Source organism: Lepus europaeus, chromosome 8, assembly GCF_033115175.1.
Source record: "Lepus europaeus isolate LE1 chromosome 8, mLepTim1.pri, whole genome shotgun sequence".
NCBI classification, from domain to species: Eukaryota; Metazoa; Chordata; class Mammalia; order Lagomorpha; family Leporidae; genus Lepus; species Lepus europaeus.
The window spans coordinates 95,131,143-95,148,402 of NC_084834.1; the positions used below are offsets into that span (position 1 = coordinate 95,131,143).

At 51.8% G+C, this 17,260-nt stretch overlaps 1 protein-coding gene across 1 annotated transcript in view; it reads left to right on the forward strand.

The window, feature by feature from the left end:
• SCD5 (stearoyl-CoA desaturase 5) overlaps positions 1 to 17,260 on the forward strand; it is a 159,219-nt gene that overhangs the window by 81,164 nt on the left and 60,795 nt on the right. The gene's annotated exons all lie outside the window — the stretch shown is intronic.

The window sequence follows — 17,260 nt, forward strand, 5'->3', positions numbered from 1 at the left end:
AGGTTTCTACTGGGGACTCAGTGTGGGAGGGGGGGCAGGATGGGCAGACACTCCCTGACCTCCTTCCTGGGCTCAGTGCTCAGGCCCCAAGCACTCCAAGCTTGTCCCTAGTTTTTAGCTCCTTGTAGCCTTAGCTATAAGACACTCAGGGTTGTGCACCCCAAGGCATGGGGAAAGGAGGCAGCATCCAGAGTTCTTGCTCCAGACACATCCTGAAGCCACCAACATTTGTTCTGGGACCTGCATTCCGAGTCCTGGGCTGGGGATACTATATGCATACTGCATTCGAGCCTCACAGTTACCCCGTGGACTCCATGTTACACATACCCCCACTCTACAGATGAGGAAACCGAGGCTTCATGAGGATGGTACATCCGGGCAGGTCAGCCTGACCTGGCAGTGGGAGCTCTTAGGAGACATTGCTGAGGTTGCTGTCCAAGGTGCTGGTGGAAAGACTGGTCTGCAGCCAGAGGACTCCGCGATGGCACTCTGATGGTTGGCAGCCATGAGTCACTTCCTTACCTCCAGTTTTTTCATCTGTAGAGATAGGAATACAGCTTCATTCCCAGGACAGTCCTGCAGGGAGCTATAAAAATAAAACAGAGAGTCGGGGCCAGCACTGTGGTGTAGTAGGTCAAGCCTCCAGCTGTGGTGCTGGCATCCCTTATGGGCACTGGTTGGAGTCCTGGCTGCTCCACTTCCAATCCACCTCTCTGCTATGGCCTGGGAAAGCAGTGGAAGATGGCCCAAGTGCTTGGGCCCCTGCACCTGCCACCATGTGGGAGACCTGGAAGAAGCTCCTGGATCCTGGCTTCTGAGCTTTTTCTTTCAAAAAATGAATAATATAAAATAAAGGTAATGAATACAATAGGATCAGGCCATATCCTTTTTAAAAAAAATTATTTATTTATTTATTTGAAAGTCCGAGTTATAGAGAGAGGGAGAGATCTTCCATCTGCTAGTTCACTTCCCAGATGGCAATAGCTGGGGCTGGGCCAGGTGGAAGCCAGGAGCCAGGAGCTTCATCTGGGTCTCCCACATGGGTGCAGGGGACTGAATTCTTGAGCCATCTTCTGCTGCTTTTTCAGGCACGTTAGTAGGGAGCTGGATCAGAAGTGGGGCAGCTGGGTCTCCAACCACTGCCTATATAGGATGCCAGCACTGTATGTGGTGGCTTTACCTGCTACGTCACAGTGCCAGCACCAGACAATATCCTTTAGGATGGGTCTAGTCCTAGACCATTTGCCACCACCTTGAGCACTTTCTGATTGGGATTTTGGTTTGATCACAGATCTCTGTTTTCCCAATTCCATATCTGATCCAGGTGGGGTGGGTGAGAAACAACCTGTTTGCCAAGCTGCTGCCCACATATGAGTGCAGGTGATCCCAGGCCCTGGGTGTTTTCACCCACTGTGAAGGAATTGTGATTTCTAAACCTGCCTCAGGGTCCCGGGAAACAGGGGACCTAAGAACCTGCACATGGCACCTGTGCAATGGGCCTCCCATTCCTACAACACAAGCTGACTTGAGTGTTTCTCAAAGTGCTCTCCTAGCTAAGAATTCATTTCCCTACTGCAGGCTTCCCTTGCGCAGTTGGAGCTTTCATAAAACCAATAGGTTGAACATAATAGGCCAATTAGGGAAACACAATGGGTGGTAGGGATATATGTTGGTTATAACTCAGGCACAGCCGGGGATTAGTACCAGGGTGTAATCAGCAGCTGTTATGCACAAAGGAGTGATTGACAGCTTCCTGGCCCCAGGTTCTTCTGCTCACCGTTGGCCACACGAATCGCTCTGCACGTTATTTTAACTTCCCCCGTATTTCAGTGTTGTACTTATTTCTAGTGTCTAGCATAACCTAGAAACTCACCGACTTAGATACCATTTAGGAAGCAATACTTTTCCTTTATTGTGTTCAAGGAATTTATGATTTTTTGGCCTCTAGTTAAATACTCATGCGGTAATAAAATACCTGTATTATTGGATTTTTTCCAAGATAAATGACTTGCAACTGAGAGCCCAAAACTCTGATTTTTTTCCTTTTCCCAAATGAAACTATTTGTGTACAACTCAATTTTTGAAACCCTAAGTTTCCTTAACAAAACATTATCCAACAGATTATCCAACTGTGATCTCAAATGTATTGGGGGTGGGGGCAGGGCATTGTGAAGGGAAGGATGCAGGCCCCTGAATCAGTTCTCAGCTGGGCCATTTGCGAGATGTGGGCCTTTGTGTGAGCCTCGGCCCCTTTATGTGCAAAGCGGGGATGGTAATATGAGAGGCTGGAATAATGAGTGCAAGTGCAGAGCTTGTAGTAACAGTCAAGACTGGCCCCCTCTTCTCTGTTAGAACTGGCGCACCGTCCCATCCACTCCATATTCCACTGCCTACCGTGTCAAAGACACTCCATGATCATTAAATAAATGAAAGATGGCTGAATAGCTTTAAAAGTTTTTGTAAGAAACATCGAATTTGAGCCATGCTTACTTCTGCAGTGTCCCCATTTGTGTGTGTGTTTTTTTTTAATTCATTCAACAAATACCCAGTGAGCACCTGCTAGGGGGCACTGAGGTAGGCACAGTGGGTAAAGCAGTTGCATTCCTTGCCCCCATGCCACTTTTATGTCCACCAGGGTAGTAGAATTCCCACGATTTCCCAGTGGAAATGCCCATGCTCCATGGACCCAGCGTTTTATAGTGGTACTTGTACCTGAGGGAAAGGCGTAGTTACAGATCAGCGTGGGGCCGCCTTCCGCAATAATGCACAACAGTGTCGGCAGGAAGGAACGCGGCTGTTCTGGGCCACTAACTCCAGGAGGAGACAGAGCGGGGAAAGTGGGAACCTGTGCAGTGACTGCCAGGCTGAGGTACTGACCTGTGACCCTGACTTAGTGCACTCTCGGATTGAGCTCCCTTTTATGTCCCTTTGATTTTTATTGTTGTTAGGATTTATTTATTATTTGAGAGGCAGAGTGACAGAAGGAAAGGAAGAGAGAGAGAGATTGATTCCATGTGCTGGTTCACTCCCCAGATGATTCCATATGCTGGTCCAGCTCCCCAGCAGCTAGGGCTGGGCCAAGCTGAGGCCCGGAGTCAGGAACCCCATCCGGGTCTCCCTCGTGGGTGGCAGGGGCCCAAGCACTTGGGCCATCCTGTGCTGCTTTGCCAGGTGTGTTAGCAGGGGAGCTGGATCGGAAGCCAGCAGCCAGGACTGCACTGGCGCTCCCGCTCTGATATGGGGTGTGGGCATCCAAGCAGGGGCTTCACCTGCTTGCCAGCAAGCCTGCCCCTATTCTAGCCCTTCCTTGCCGTCCCTCGAGTCTCTTCTCCGCCCCACTGGGGTGGTGGTAGGGAGGTGGAGAGGCAGTGTATGACCACACCTCAGCCTTTAGTGCGCCTTGTGTCTGTCCCCAGACTGGCTTAGCTCTGGTACAGCCCCAGGAGACTGGCTCTGCTGGAAGTTTCTCTTGAGCACAGGCCCTGTTAAGGGGAGCAGGGAGCTCTGGGTAAATTACTAAATGGTGAATTCTCTCCTCTTTCTGTGGGAAGCACAAGGAGATTTTTTTCTCTCAGATCTTCACTGTGAGAATTTGGGAGGGATCCTGGGAGCAAAGTTCATTTAAGTGCCGGACTCCCCTAGGGCTGGACAGCTTTGGAGCTTTCTTCCTCTTTTTAAAGATTTATTTGTTTGTTTAAGGGTCAGAATTACAGACAGTAAGGGAGAGACAGAGAAAGGTCTTCCAGCTGCTGGTTCACTCCTGAAATGGCTGCAGTGGTCGAGCTGGGTGGATCCGAAGCCAAGAGCCAGGAGCTTCTTCTGGGTCTTCTGTGTGGGTGCAGGAGCCCAAGCACTTGGGCCATCTTCTGCTATATTCCCAGGCCATTAGCAGGGAGCTGGATCAGAAGTGGAGCAGCCGGGACTCGAACCAGTGCCACAGTGCCGGCCCCCAATAGCTTTGGAGCTTCTAACTCTCCTGCTTGTCTGCCCTGAGCTTGCAGCAGATCATCGATTGGCTTAAAGTGTCCCTCCCCCTGTCGGCTCCAGGCTTCTGGGCGTGTGCTGCCAGCGAGCTCTGCTGCTCTACATCACTGGTCTGTCTCTCCACTCCCGGGGCAGCACTGTGCCTTGTGGCTTTAATCCTCTGAGAGGTTAAAGATTGTTTGTTGGTTTCCAGTTTGTTCAGCTTTTTTTGTTGTAAAGAGCTTCCAAGCTCTTTACGTGTTAGACCAGAAAGGGGCCATTACAACGTGATTCATAAGTGGACCAAACTTCCTGCTAATGTGCCTGGGAGGCAGTGGATGATGGCCCAAGTACTTGGGTTCCTGCTGCTACCCATGTAGGAGACCCAAATGGAGTTCTTGGCTCCCGACTTCAGCCTGGCCCAGCCCTAGCTCTTGCAGGCATTTGGAGAATGAGCCAACAAAATGCAAGATCCCTTTGTGTTTTCTCCCTCTAGCTCTGTCACTTTGCCTTTCAAATAAAATAAATAAAACCTAGAAATATGTATATATAGTTGCAAAAATAATAATAAAATGGTTACTGAGAGCTAAGTCCATACCAGCATTTCATTCATTATTTTACATGGTAATCTGAGAATACCCCTGTAATTAGTTGCTATTGTTTTTCTCATTGATAGATGGGAATGTAGAAAGCACAGAGACTAGGTGACCTGTCCAAGGAGACACAGATTTAAGTGACAAAAGGGAAAATTGGGGGCAGGTGGCTTGAGGTCAGAGGTCACCCTCACCGTTCGGCCCCTCCCTGTGTCAGAGTGTATATTTGTCTTTTCACTGGGCGCTAAGCACTGTTCCAGACACAGCAGAACAAAGCAGGTGGGTGCCTGTCCTCCTAACGTGCGTGTGTCAGCAGGAGACAGAGCAGCGTTTCAGAGAGGGGAGGAGCTGACACAGGGATGCGGTGTGAGTGGTGTGGCGGCCAGGCAGGCAGCTCCTTAGTGGTCAGAGACCTCGCTGAGGAGGGGACAGTAGACCTGGGACTGGAAGGTGAGACTGGGTACAGGGGAAGAGCGTTCCTGACCGAGCAGTAACCAAAGCCAAGGCAGAGCCAGCATGGTTCAGGTAGCAGACAGGCGGCTGGTGTGGCTGGCACCAGTGAGTGTGGAGAAGATGGTGGCAGGAGAGGCCAGATGGGAGCAGGGGCCGCGTAGGCACCGCGCCTCTGTCAGGGTAGCGTTCTGAGTGCCCTGGGAGGGGACGGCCGGCGGGAACGGCCTCATGCATTTCACTGCTGCGGGTGCTCTTTGGGCCCTGCAGATCCTGGAGATCGTGTGCTGGGTTCAGGGCGAGCGACCAGCCCCCGAGGCTGGCTCTCCGTGGTGTGCACTCGCCGAGGAGGGAGCCTTGCGCGTGGGGCAGTGCAGGAAGTACAACACTGGCTGTTGGCAGCGGCACGTGGCAGCAGCTTGCGTAGACAGAACAACACAGGGGCACTCCTGCGGGCTCCAGGATCCTGCACCTGGGCCGGCGTGGGGAATGCCCGGATGGAGTCCCAGCTCTGCTCTGCATTCCAGCTTCCCCAGAGCAACAGCGCACACCCCGGGAGGCAGTAGTTGGTGTCTGAAGTCCCCGGGTCCCTGCCACCCATGTGGGAGACTCGGCTGGAGCACACAGCTCCTGACTTCGACCTGGCCCACCTCAGTCAGTTGTGGGTTTGGGGAGTAAAGCAGTGAATGGAAAAATCTCCTTCTGTGTGTCTCCCTGCCTTTCAGGTAAACACAATAGGTTTTTTAAAAAATGTAAATAGATGAAGACCTATATTTAAAATAAAAAGAGTCCTGCTCCGTTCAGAGGTCCTGTTTCAGGCCTCGCCATCTAGCCCAAGCCCACGCCCGGGCTGCAGACTCAAAGCTCTTCTCCACACAGGGAAGCTCTGCCTTCCCCCTCTCCAGACTGATGGATGGGGGTCGGCACTGTGGCACAGCGGGTTAAGCTTCTCCCTGTAGTGCCAGTTCGAGACCCGGCTGCTCCACTTCTGATCCAGCTCTCTGCTTTGGGGAAGCAGTAGAAGATGGCCCAAGCCCTTGGGCCCCTGCACCCATGTGGGAGACCCAGAAGAAGCTCCTGGCTCCTGGCTTCGGATTGGCACAGCTCTGGCTGTTGTGGCCAATTGGGGAGTGAATCAATGGATGGAAGACCTCTTTTTCTCTCTGCCTCTCCTTCTCTCTCTGTATAACTCTGACTTTCAAATAAATAAATAAATCTTAAAAAAAAAAAAAAAGACTGATGGATGAGGTTGGTTTCTGGCTCCTAGGTATCCAGACAGCAGCAGGAGGCCCCGAGAGGCCTCCATGGTATGACTGTGCAAGGTGGCGTGTCACACCTCACCTCTCTTCCCCCACAGCATTTCGGCTTCCTGGACACATTTGGAAGTCAAGTGGAAAGAGCTAATAGCTTGGACATTTCCCAGCCTCTGCCCTGGGAGGGTGATTTATCTGTTCCCTGAGAGCGCTGTTCTGTACACGCGGCCGTGTGACTCCGTCAGTCACGGCAGGTGCTTGACAGATGGAGGGGGTGGCTCTCATGAGGCTGCTGCGCGAGGCACTTACCCGGCAGGGCTAACCACAAGCCCTACCAATGACACCGCACCCTTGAACGTGGAGAGCATGGCTGCTCACCCAAAGAACGCCTCGCTGCCTTCTTTGAGAATGTAGGTCAGCGAAAGTAGGTGATGTGAGAGACGTCACCCACTTATTTATTTGAAAGGCAGAGTGCCACAGATAGAGAGAAAATCTTCCATCACCTGGTTCAGTCCTCAGATGGCCACAATGGCTGGGGCTGGGCCAGGCCAAAGCTAGGAGCCAAGAACTTCATCCAGGTCTCCCAACATGGATGGCAGGAGCCCAACCAGGCACATTAGCAGAGAGCTGGATCAGAAGTGGAGCGGCTGGGGCTGGCACTGTGGTATAGCAGGTAAAGCCACCATCTGCAGTGCCAGCATCCCATATGGGTGCCAGTTCAAGTCCCAGTTGCTCTACTTCTGATCTAGCTCTCTGCTATGGCCTGGAAAAGTAGTAGAAGATGGCCCGAGTCCTTGGGCCCCTGCACCCATGTGGGAAGATCCAGAGGAAGCTCCTGGCTTCTGGCTTCAGATCGGCACAGCTCCAGCTGTTGCAGCCAATTGGGGAGTGAACCAGTGGATGGAAGACCTCTCTCTCTCTCTCTCTCTCTCTGCCTCTCCTCTCTCTGTGTAACTCTGACTTCCAAATAAATAAATAAATAAATAAAGCCATCATGGGCTGTGGGTTGCTGACATGGTAAGCAGCAGCTTAACCACTGCACCACAGTGTCAGCCCCTTAATTCCATTTTTCACAAACCTTTGAATTCTCCTTGTACTGACTGATGGGGTTTATCTATCTCCTCCGGTACACTCAAGATGGAGACTTTCTGAGCAAGTAGAAACCTGTATGTTGCTTCTATTCACACCCCATCCCACTTTTTTTTTTTTTTTTTTAAGATTTGTATATTTATTTGAAAGGCAGAGTTTGAGAGAGAAAAAGGGAGAGGGCGAAGGAGAGAGAGAATCTTCTATCCAAATGGCTGCAACAGCTGGAGATTGGCCAATCCAAAGCTAGGAGCCAGGAACTTCTTCCAGGTCTCCCACATGAGTACAGGGGCTCAATCACTTGGGCCACCTTTTTCTGCTTTCCCAGGCACATTAGCAGGGGGCTAGATCGGCTCAAACCATCACCCATATGGGATGCTGGCACCTTAGGCAGTAGCTTTACCAGCTAATGCCACAGTGCTGGGCCCACCCACCCCCCTTTTAAAATGTATTCATTTGAAAGAGAGAGCGAGCAAGCGAGAGGACTCCTATGCTGGTTCACACTCAGATGCCCGCAGTGGCCAGGGGAAGGAGCAAACCTGGGAGCAGGGAACTAACCCAGGTCTCCCAGGTGGGTGGCAGGAACCCCGTTATTTGAATGCAGCGTGTGCATTAGCAGGAAGCTAGAGTCAGGAGCAGAGCTGGGAATGGAACCCAGGTATCCCATGTGGACCCGCCAGGCCAGATACCTGCTCCAAGCAAAGACTGTCATTCTTCACACTTTGCATAACAGGTGTGTGATAGCCGCTTTAGGGTAATTAATACTTTTTTTTTTTTTTTTTGACAGGCAGAGTGGACAGTGAGAGAGAGAGACAGGGAGAAAGGTCTTCCTTTTTGCCGTTGGTTCACCCTCCAATGGCCGCTGCAGCCAGTGCATCGTGCTGATCCGAAGCCAGGAGCCAGGTGCTTATCCTGGTCTCCCATGCAGGTGCAGGGCCCAAGCACTTGGGTCATCCTCCACTGCCTTCCCGGGCCATAGCAGAGAGCTGGCCTGGAAGAGGGGCAACTGGGATAGAATCCGGCACCCCAACCGGGACTAGAACCCGGTGTGCCAGCACCGCAAGGCGGAGGATTAGCCTGTTGAGCCACGGCGCTGGCCAGTAATTAATACCTTTAAAGAGTTTTTACTTAAGAAATATTTGGTAGAAAACAAGTACCTGCTGGGTTCTGTGTGTTAATTTATGACTGCCCCGGTATTGCAAGAGACACAGGCTTGTTTCAGATGCGTTCCCAGCACTCCTGTCCACTGGGACTCTCTTGGAAAACCCAGGGGTGTGCTCAGACTGGCTCGTTCTGCCGCCTCCTCCTCATGCGGCTCCCGAGAAAGGCAGTGGCAGTGAGCGCAGCACTGCCTGTCTCCTGGCCTGGAACCGCAGGAGGTTACTGGTGGAAGCCAGAGCCACATCCCTGTCCCAGCAGCGGAAGGAAGTGAGGCCTGTAGACTGAGCTCATTTTTGTTTGTTTTCAACTCCACAAACACTCGTGGGGGTTGGAGGAGACTTGCAATGCAATTTCTCAGCGAGCCACTTCCTCCCGTACCTGCCACCAGCCGTGTGGGCGAAGACCACGACTCACTGTCCCTGCTGGCCCTTTATCCCGGTGCCATCCCACCAGACACGCGTCTGGCGCTGCTTTCTAGGTTTCCCAACTCATGATCAATTTGCATTTTTGAATGGCTTCTTCCCCCAGCTGCCTTCATTTGCATTTCTTCCCAAATCAAACTGCATTGTGATCATTTCTATTCGTATTTCTAACCTCTTTAGATCCATCTGGGTTATTTCTCTGTCCTTAGTCATGTCTGCTGTACCTCCTAATTTCATACCCATCGGAAATGTTATTAACATAATGTGGAAGCCCAGGTCCCAGTCATTAAGGAAGATTTTTACACCAAAAGAGAGCTTGCAGACACAGAGGCCCCTTCCGATAGCAGCCCCTGCCCGCCTCCCTTGTTAGACACTGAGCTGTTTCTCATCCTTGGTCCTTGTTGATCAAAATTCAGGCTTTTCAATCGTCCTGTCCCAGTTCTCACTCAGGCCAGCCGGACATCTTGTCGGAGGAGCATCTCAAGGGTGCTGAGTGTTTTCTTAAGCTCCAGAAATGCAACATCTACAGGAGCTGTTGAATCAGCGGCCGTGATTAACAGTGAAGTAGGGGCCGGTGCTGCGGCTCAATAGGCTAATCAATAGGCCTGTGGCGACGGCACGCCGGGTTCTAGTCCCGGTCGGGGCGCCGGATTCTGTCCCGGTTGCCCCTCTTCCAGGGCAGCTCTCTGCTATGGCCCAGGAGTGCAGTGGAGGATGGCCCAAGTGCTTGGGCCCTGCACCTGCATGGGAGACCAGGAGAAGCACCTGGCTCCTGGCTTCGGATCAGCGTGGTGTGCCGGCCGCAGCGCGCTGGCCGCAACGGCCATTGGAGGGTGAACCAACGGCAAAAGGAAGACCTTTCTCTCTCTCTCTGTTCACTCTGCCTGTCAAAACAAAAACAAAAACAAAAAAAAAAAAAACAGTGAAGTGGGTTGAGTTCCACATGCCACATGGAAATGTCCAGCCTTGCTGTTCCAAACCCTTCCAGCAGGTGGAGACATTCAAATGGCTTCATCTTCCACAGCTCTTGGGTGAATCTGCTGGTCAACACCCCTTGGGGTGAGAGGCGCATGAGTGGCCATGTGCTTGTGGGGCTTCATGCATCAAGAGATGCATAAGAAATGGCCTTTGTCGTGGGGCACTTACAGAATGACAGGGCTGGCTAGACTTGTGAACATAAAGACTCCTAAGGGGTCGGCACAGGGGGTTAAAGCCCCAGCCTGCAGCGTCGGCATCCCATATGGTTACCGGTTCGAGTCCCGGCTGCTCCTCTTCCAATCCAGCTCTCTGCTATGGCCTGGGAAAGCAGTAGAAGATGGCCCACATCCTTGGGCCCCTGCACTCACATGAGAGACCTGGAGGAAGCTCCTGGCTTTGGATTGGCTCAGCTCTGGCTGTTGCAATCATTTGGGGAGTGAACCAGTGGATGGAGGACATTTTCTTTCTCTGGCTCTACCCCTCTCTATAACACTGTCTTTCAAATAAATGAAATAAATCTTGAAAAAAAAAAAAAAGACTCCTAGGAGACCCGGTGGAGTTAAAGCGCTCAAAAGCCTCACACCGTCTTGGAGGGCTGCAGGAATGTGAGTGCGGGCAGGGGAGTGGGAGGAAGCCTGATGCAGAGAGGGAGTGTTGAGCTGATCCTTGGAGAGGGGCAAAGGAGTTTTTTAGGCAAACAAAAGGGACAGGGCGGAAACACCTGAGCAAAGACAGAGCAACGATCATTGCGGAATGTGCGGGGGTCACAGTGTGGTTAGAAAATCAGCTGATGGAAGACAGAGCCCAGATCAGCTACTTGTGGGTCATCTCCCACAGACTGTCTCTTAGGCGGCCCAAATCCAGTGTGCCCCGAGCCATAGCCATTGTCCCTTTGCCTTCTCCCCCCAAATGCTCGCTCTCCTGCTTTTCTCCAATAGAAAAAAAATATAGGTGTCATCCAGACTCACGTAGCATCCTCTTCAGTTCTACCACTAAATCTTTTATTTTTTAAAGATTTATTTATTTGAAAGTCAGAGTTACACAGAGAGAGGAGAGGCAAAGAGAGAAAGAGAGGTCTTCCATCCGATGGTTCACTCACCATTGGCCACAATGGCCAGAGCTGCGCCAATCTGAAGCCAGGAGCCAGGAGCTTCTTCCGGGTCTCCCTCCCATGCAGGTGCAGGGGCCCAAGGACTTGGGCCATCTTCTACTGCTTTCCTGGGCCATAGCAGAGAGCTGGATCGGAAGTGGAGCAGCCTGGTCTCAAACCGGTGCCCATAGGGGATGCCGGTGCTTCAGGCCAGGGCGTTGACCTGTTGCGCCACAGCGCCACAGCCCCGGCCTCAACACCACTGGATCTTGTCTTAAGTCTGTGTGCCTCTCCTCTGGGCCACCCTCTGGTTCAAGTTATGATCATTTCTTGCCAGGGTTACTGCAAAAGCCTCCTGGACGGGGTCTCCCTGCTTCTGGCCTGCCCCTCTCCATACTGCGGCCAGGGAGGACTTACTGCATCGCCGACCACTCTTTGGCAAGAAGATCTTGCAGCAGCTTAGCATTGCATCTGGGAAGAAACCCAGCCTCACTGTTAGGGTCGGGAAAGGCGCAGAATGATGAGACATTTGCACACCAATTCTGTTTTCACCCCAGGCTGGTGCAGTTCCCATGGTTTTGAGATTAACCACCGGCAGTTAATGTTGGTCCCACAAGTCACAGGCTCCATCCTCAGCATCGCCCCCTGTTTCCACGCCAGCCACAAGGGCTACAGAACAGTAGCGGGGTCCCCGGGCTACCCAGTCTTCCTTCTGACCGGTTACAAAGTGGGGGTTCTGGCCAGCTCTTCAGGCTTGGTAATTCACCAGCACTCAAGGAAGTGCTGTTTACTGTGACGGTTTAGTTACAAAGGCTGCCACTCCGGGACAGCCAACGGAAGAGATGCATGGGGCAGGATCCGGAAGGGGTGAAGGGCCCTGGGTCCACAGCATTGTGTCCTGTCCCAGTGACGTCAGGGTGCGTCACCCTCCCTGCAGGGGTGTGTCCGCCACCAAGGAACACCACAGGGCCTCTTTGTGCACAGCTGCTATCATTACGTAGACGTGGCTGATGGAGGATATGTGGTTCCACGGAGCTGAGCTGGGTCTCCAGTGCCCCTCCCAACTCTCTAATCTCATGGGTGGGCTTTCTGGTGATCTGCCCCCACCCTGGGGCTATCTAAGGACTTGCTGAGGTCACCTCTTTAGCATAACAAAGATCCTCCTATTGCTTAGGAAACTCTAGAGTTTTTTAAAGCTTTGTGCAAGAACCAGGAACAGAGGCCTGTGGGTAAAGCCTCTGCCTGCAGTATCGGCATCCTAGGGCGCCAGTTTGAGTCCTGGCTGCTCCTCTTCCAATCCAGCTCTGCTGTGGTCTGGGAAAGCAGTAGAAGATGGCTCTTGCACTGCATGGGAGACCTGGAAGAAGCTTCTGGCTCCAGGCTTTGGATTCACCCAGCTCCAGCCGTTGCAGCCATTTTGGGAGTGAACCAGTATATAGAAGACCTTTCTCTCTGCCTCTCTCTGTAACTCTGCATTTCAAATAAATAAATAAATCTTTTTTTTTTTTTTTTGACAGGCAGAGTGGACAGTGAGAGAGAGACAGAGAGAAAGGTCTTCCTTTTAGCCGTTGGTTCACCCTCCAATGGCCGCCATGGTAGGTGCGCTGCGGCCGGCACACTGCGCCGATCCGATGGCAGGAGCCAGGAGCTTCTCCTGGTCTCCCATGGGGTGCAGGGCCCAAGCACTTGGGCCATCCTCCACTGCACTCCCTGGCCACAGCAGAGAGCTGGCCTGGAAGAGGGGCAACCAGGACAGAATCCAGTGCACCAACCGGGACTAGAACCCAGTGTGCCAGCACCGCAAGGCAGAGGATTAGCCTAGTGAGCCGTGGCGCTGGCGGAATGTTCCTTCTATACCCAATTTGCTTAGAGTTTTCATCATGAAAGGGTGTTGTATTTTATCAAATGCTTTCTCTGTATCTATTGAGATAATCATATGGTTTTTCTTCTGCAGTTTGTTAATGCGGTATATCACATTGATTGATTTGTGAACATTGAACCATCCCTGCATACCAGGGATAAATCCCACTTGGTCTGGGGGGATGATCTTTCTGATGTTTTGTTGAATTCTATTGGCCAGAATTTTATTGAGGATTTTTGCATCCATGTTCATCAGGGAAATTGGTCTGTAATTCTCTTTCAATGCTGCATCTTTTTCAGGTTTAGGAATTAAGGTGATGCTGGCTTCATAGAAAGAATTTGGGAGGGTTCCGTCTCTTTCGATTGTTCTGAATAGTGTGAGAAGAATTGGAGTTAGTTCTTCCTTAAATGTCTGGTAGAATTCAGCAGTGAATCCCCTAAGCAGTGTCTTAACCACTGTACCAAACATCTGATTCTCTTTCTGGTAGGTGGATTATAACTGCTGTCCTTAATCACTTTAATGCCCAAACTGCCCGAGTCTGCTCATGGAAGACACTGCAAGTGGACTCCTCCTTTTGACGCATCCCCATCATATTTTAAGTGCCGCCTCTCTAGCACAACAAAATCCACACACTCCCACATACGCCCTGCCCTGTCCTGACATCAGCCACTTCTCCAGAATCCTGATTCTTTTCACTGGGGCATTTGAAAACCAAGCCAAGGAGGGAAGCAGACTGTTTTCTGGGCCCTCTCGCTGACCCCTGCCCCCTCCCCCCAACTTTTGGCTCGCGGGGCAAAGGAGATCCAACTCAAGAGGCTGGAGGAGCAGTCCTGTTAGTAGCCAGAAACCTCCTAACACCCAATCGGAAAGGTTCACAGAAGGGCAACTTGTCTACCAAGGGAATTATTCACGCTTTTAAAAAGTACATTAAAAGGGAGTGGGTGGTGGGTGGTGAGTGCCTGGCACACTGGTTAGCATGCTGCTTTGTACACTGGCACCCCATATCTGAATGTCTGGGTTCACGTGCCAACTCTGCTTCCAGTTCTAGCTTTCTGCACCCCAGGAGGTGGCAGGTAATAGCTCAGCAGTTGGGTCCCTGTCACTGGATGGGAGACCCAGATGGAGTCCTAGGCTCACGGCTTCCATCTGGCCTTTTCCTGGCTGCAGCAGGCATTTGGAGAGTGAACCAGCAGATAGGAACTCTGTCTTTCTCAACTAACTAAATACTTTAAAATGTATATTCAAATATGTTTTTAACTATAAAAAAATCTTAATTAAAATGCATTCTTACTGTAAGAGATTGAAACAAAGGAGCAATAGAAGAAAGTATGAAACTCGTTTCTTTCTTTGCAATCTGTCAGTTTTGTCAGCAGATTCTTTTAAAACCACTAAGATTGGCTATTCAACACTTGCCCAGCTTCTAAGTCCTACGCAAGCTGAGGGCCACGAAGGCAGGTGGCAACTTGGGCTCGCAAAGCTGGCTTGCCCTGCAGTGCCAGCTGCTGCCAGGGCCTGCTCGGGGACTTTCTGGGCTGTTCCTCCAGATCATCGGTGTTACGGGGGGGGGGGGGGTTCCGGGGGAGGGGGATCAGCGCTGACTCAGGCTCAGCAGGGAGGAAAGCCCCACGCTCTTCACTGTCGCAGCGGCCCGCGTTGGCGTCTGAGCTGGAGGTGGCTGAGTTCGGCCAGGGAGCCTGACGGTTCCTAAGAAGTGGCAGCCATGTCTTGCCCTGTTTGACCACCTTCTCAGGAGGACTGCTCTTCCAGACGGGATGCCACCCACCCACCGCGTGCACACACACACGCACACCCACGTACTTTCCTCTCTAAAACCTGCTTATTCAAGCTGACGCGTTGACAGGTCGGTTGTACTTTCTTTGTCACCAGTCACTGGAAACAGACGTATTTTAAGTACAAGTGGGCTTGCCTGTGTGTTTTGCGGCCACCTGGGAAGTTCTCTGGGGGCGTTGGCAACCACAGAGTCGGCTGAGGGGCCAGAATGTCTGTGTTGGTGTCTGGTCGGGAGCAAACGGGTGATTCCAGGAGGCTGAGCCCAACCTCGCAGTGGTTCTGTGTTCAGATCTACTGCATGGGAGAAGCCACGTGCTGTTTGCATTTAGCTGTCTTCTTGTAACAGTGCAATGATGTGGGCCTTCAAAGACAGTTGGCCCTGTTGTGCGGATGACAAGATCCAGGGCTCTCTTTTGAACGGCAAAGGGAGGTGGCGGAAGCAGTTCTGAGGGAGCGAGCAGCTTCTTGAGCCACTGCAGTGAATCCTTTAAGGTTGCTCACCCGCGTCGCCCATTTCCGGCTCTGCAGGCTCCGCAGGGACCCTTCTGGGGACGTTATCCGCGATGGGCAGTGAAGTCAGAAAGCCACACGGTGCACGGTGGTTCCAGTGAGCACGCCGCCACACCAGTGGACGTGTGACTGGTCGGTTAGCTGTGAGAACACAGGAGAAGGGTGGGAGCGAAACCCATTACCTGGATGGATGGCTAGATGAATGTTTAAAAAAATTTTTTTGTTTGTGGGGCTGGTGCTGTGGTGTAGCAGGTAAAGCCTCCACCTGCAGTGCCGGCATCCCATATGGGCGTGGGTTCATGTCCCAGCTGCTCCGCTTCTGATCCAGCTCTCTGCTATGGCCTGGGAAAGCAGTAGAAGTTGGCCCAAGTCCTTGGGCCCCTGCACCCATATAGGAGGCCCAGAAGAAGCTCCTGGCTTAAATAAGTAAAATCTTAAAAAATTTTTTTGTTTGTTAATTTCGATCTTATTTGAATGCAAAAGAGAGAAAGAGAAAGAGATAGACAGAGAGAGAGATCTTCCATCCACTGGTTCACTCTCCAAATGCCTGCAGTAGCCAGGGCTGGGCCAGGCCTAAGCCAGGATGCTGGACCTGCATTGGAGTCTCTCACATGGGTGGCAGGGACCCAGGTACTTAGAACTATCATCTGCCTCCCAGGATGCTTGAGCAGGGAGCTCAGTTGGAAGCGGAGCCAGAACTCAGACCAGGCACTCCGATGTGGGATGTGGCGTGTGGGCCTCCCGAGTGATGCTTTGACGGCTGTGGCAGGTGCCCATCCCTGCTGACTGGGTCTTCTGCTCTAGAGTCTTCCCCCAGGTGGGACTGGTGGTGGAAGCTGGTTTACTTTCATTCAGGGGTATAGAAACTTACTTTAAAAAAATTTTTTTTTGACAGGCAGAGTGGACAGGGAGAAAGGCCTTCCTTTACTGTTGGTTCACCTTCCAATGGCCGCTGCGGCTGGCACACTGCGGCCGGCGCACCGCGCTGATCCGATGGCAGGAGCCAGGAGCTTCTCCTGGTCTCCCATGGGGTGCAGGGCCCAAGCACTTGGGCCATCCTCCACTGCACTCCCTGGCCACAGCAGAGAGCTGGCCTGGAAGAGGAGCAACCGGGACAGAATCCAGCGTCCTGACTGGGACCAGAACCCGGTGTGCCGGTGCCGCAAGGCAGAGGATTAGCCTATTGAGCTGCAGTGCCGGCCGAAACTTTTTTTAAAATAAGCTATTTCCCCTGTATTACAAAAGAAAAACATATTTATTAAGAACATTAAGGGGGCCAGCACTGTGCTCAATGGGTTAATGCCCTGGCCTAAAGAAAAAAAGAACATTTAGGCGCTGGTGCTGTGGCATAGCAGGTAAAACTGCTGCCTGCAGTGCCAGCATCCCATATGGACACCTGTTCGAGTCCCGGCTGCTCCACTGCCAGTCCAGCTCTCTACTGTGGCCTGGGACAGCAGAGGAGTATGGCCCAGGTCCTTAGGCCCCAGCACCCACGTGAGAGACCTGGAAAAAGCTCTGGCTCCTGGCTTCGGAACGGCACACCTCCGGCTGTTGTGGCCAATTGGGAAGTGAACCAATGGATGGAAGACCTCTCTCTCTCTCTGCTTCTCCTCTCTCTCTGTAACTCTGACTTTCAAATAAATAAATAAATCTAAAAAAAAAAAAAAAGAACATTTAGGCACTGGTGTTGTGGCGTAGCAAGTAAAACTGCTGCCTGCAGTGCCAGCATCCCATATGAACACCTGTTCAAGTCCCGGCTGCTCCACTTCCAATCCAGCTCTCTGCTACGGCCTGGAAAAGCAGTAGAGGATGGCCTGAGTCCTTGGGCCCCTGCACCCACGTGAGAGACCTGGAGGAGCTTCCTGGCTCCTGACTATGGATCAGCACAGCTCCGGCCATTGTGGCCATTTGGGGAGTGAACTAGCAAATGGGAGACACTTTCTCTGTCTCTGTCTCTCTCTCTCTCCCCCTGCCTCTCTGTATCTCTGCCTTTCAAATAAATAAATATTTTTAAAAAAGAAAAGCAATGAGTGCTGTGTTCAGTGTTACTAACAAAATCAGGAGTGAGCTATACAATGGTAATAACAAGAGTATAATTGGAA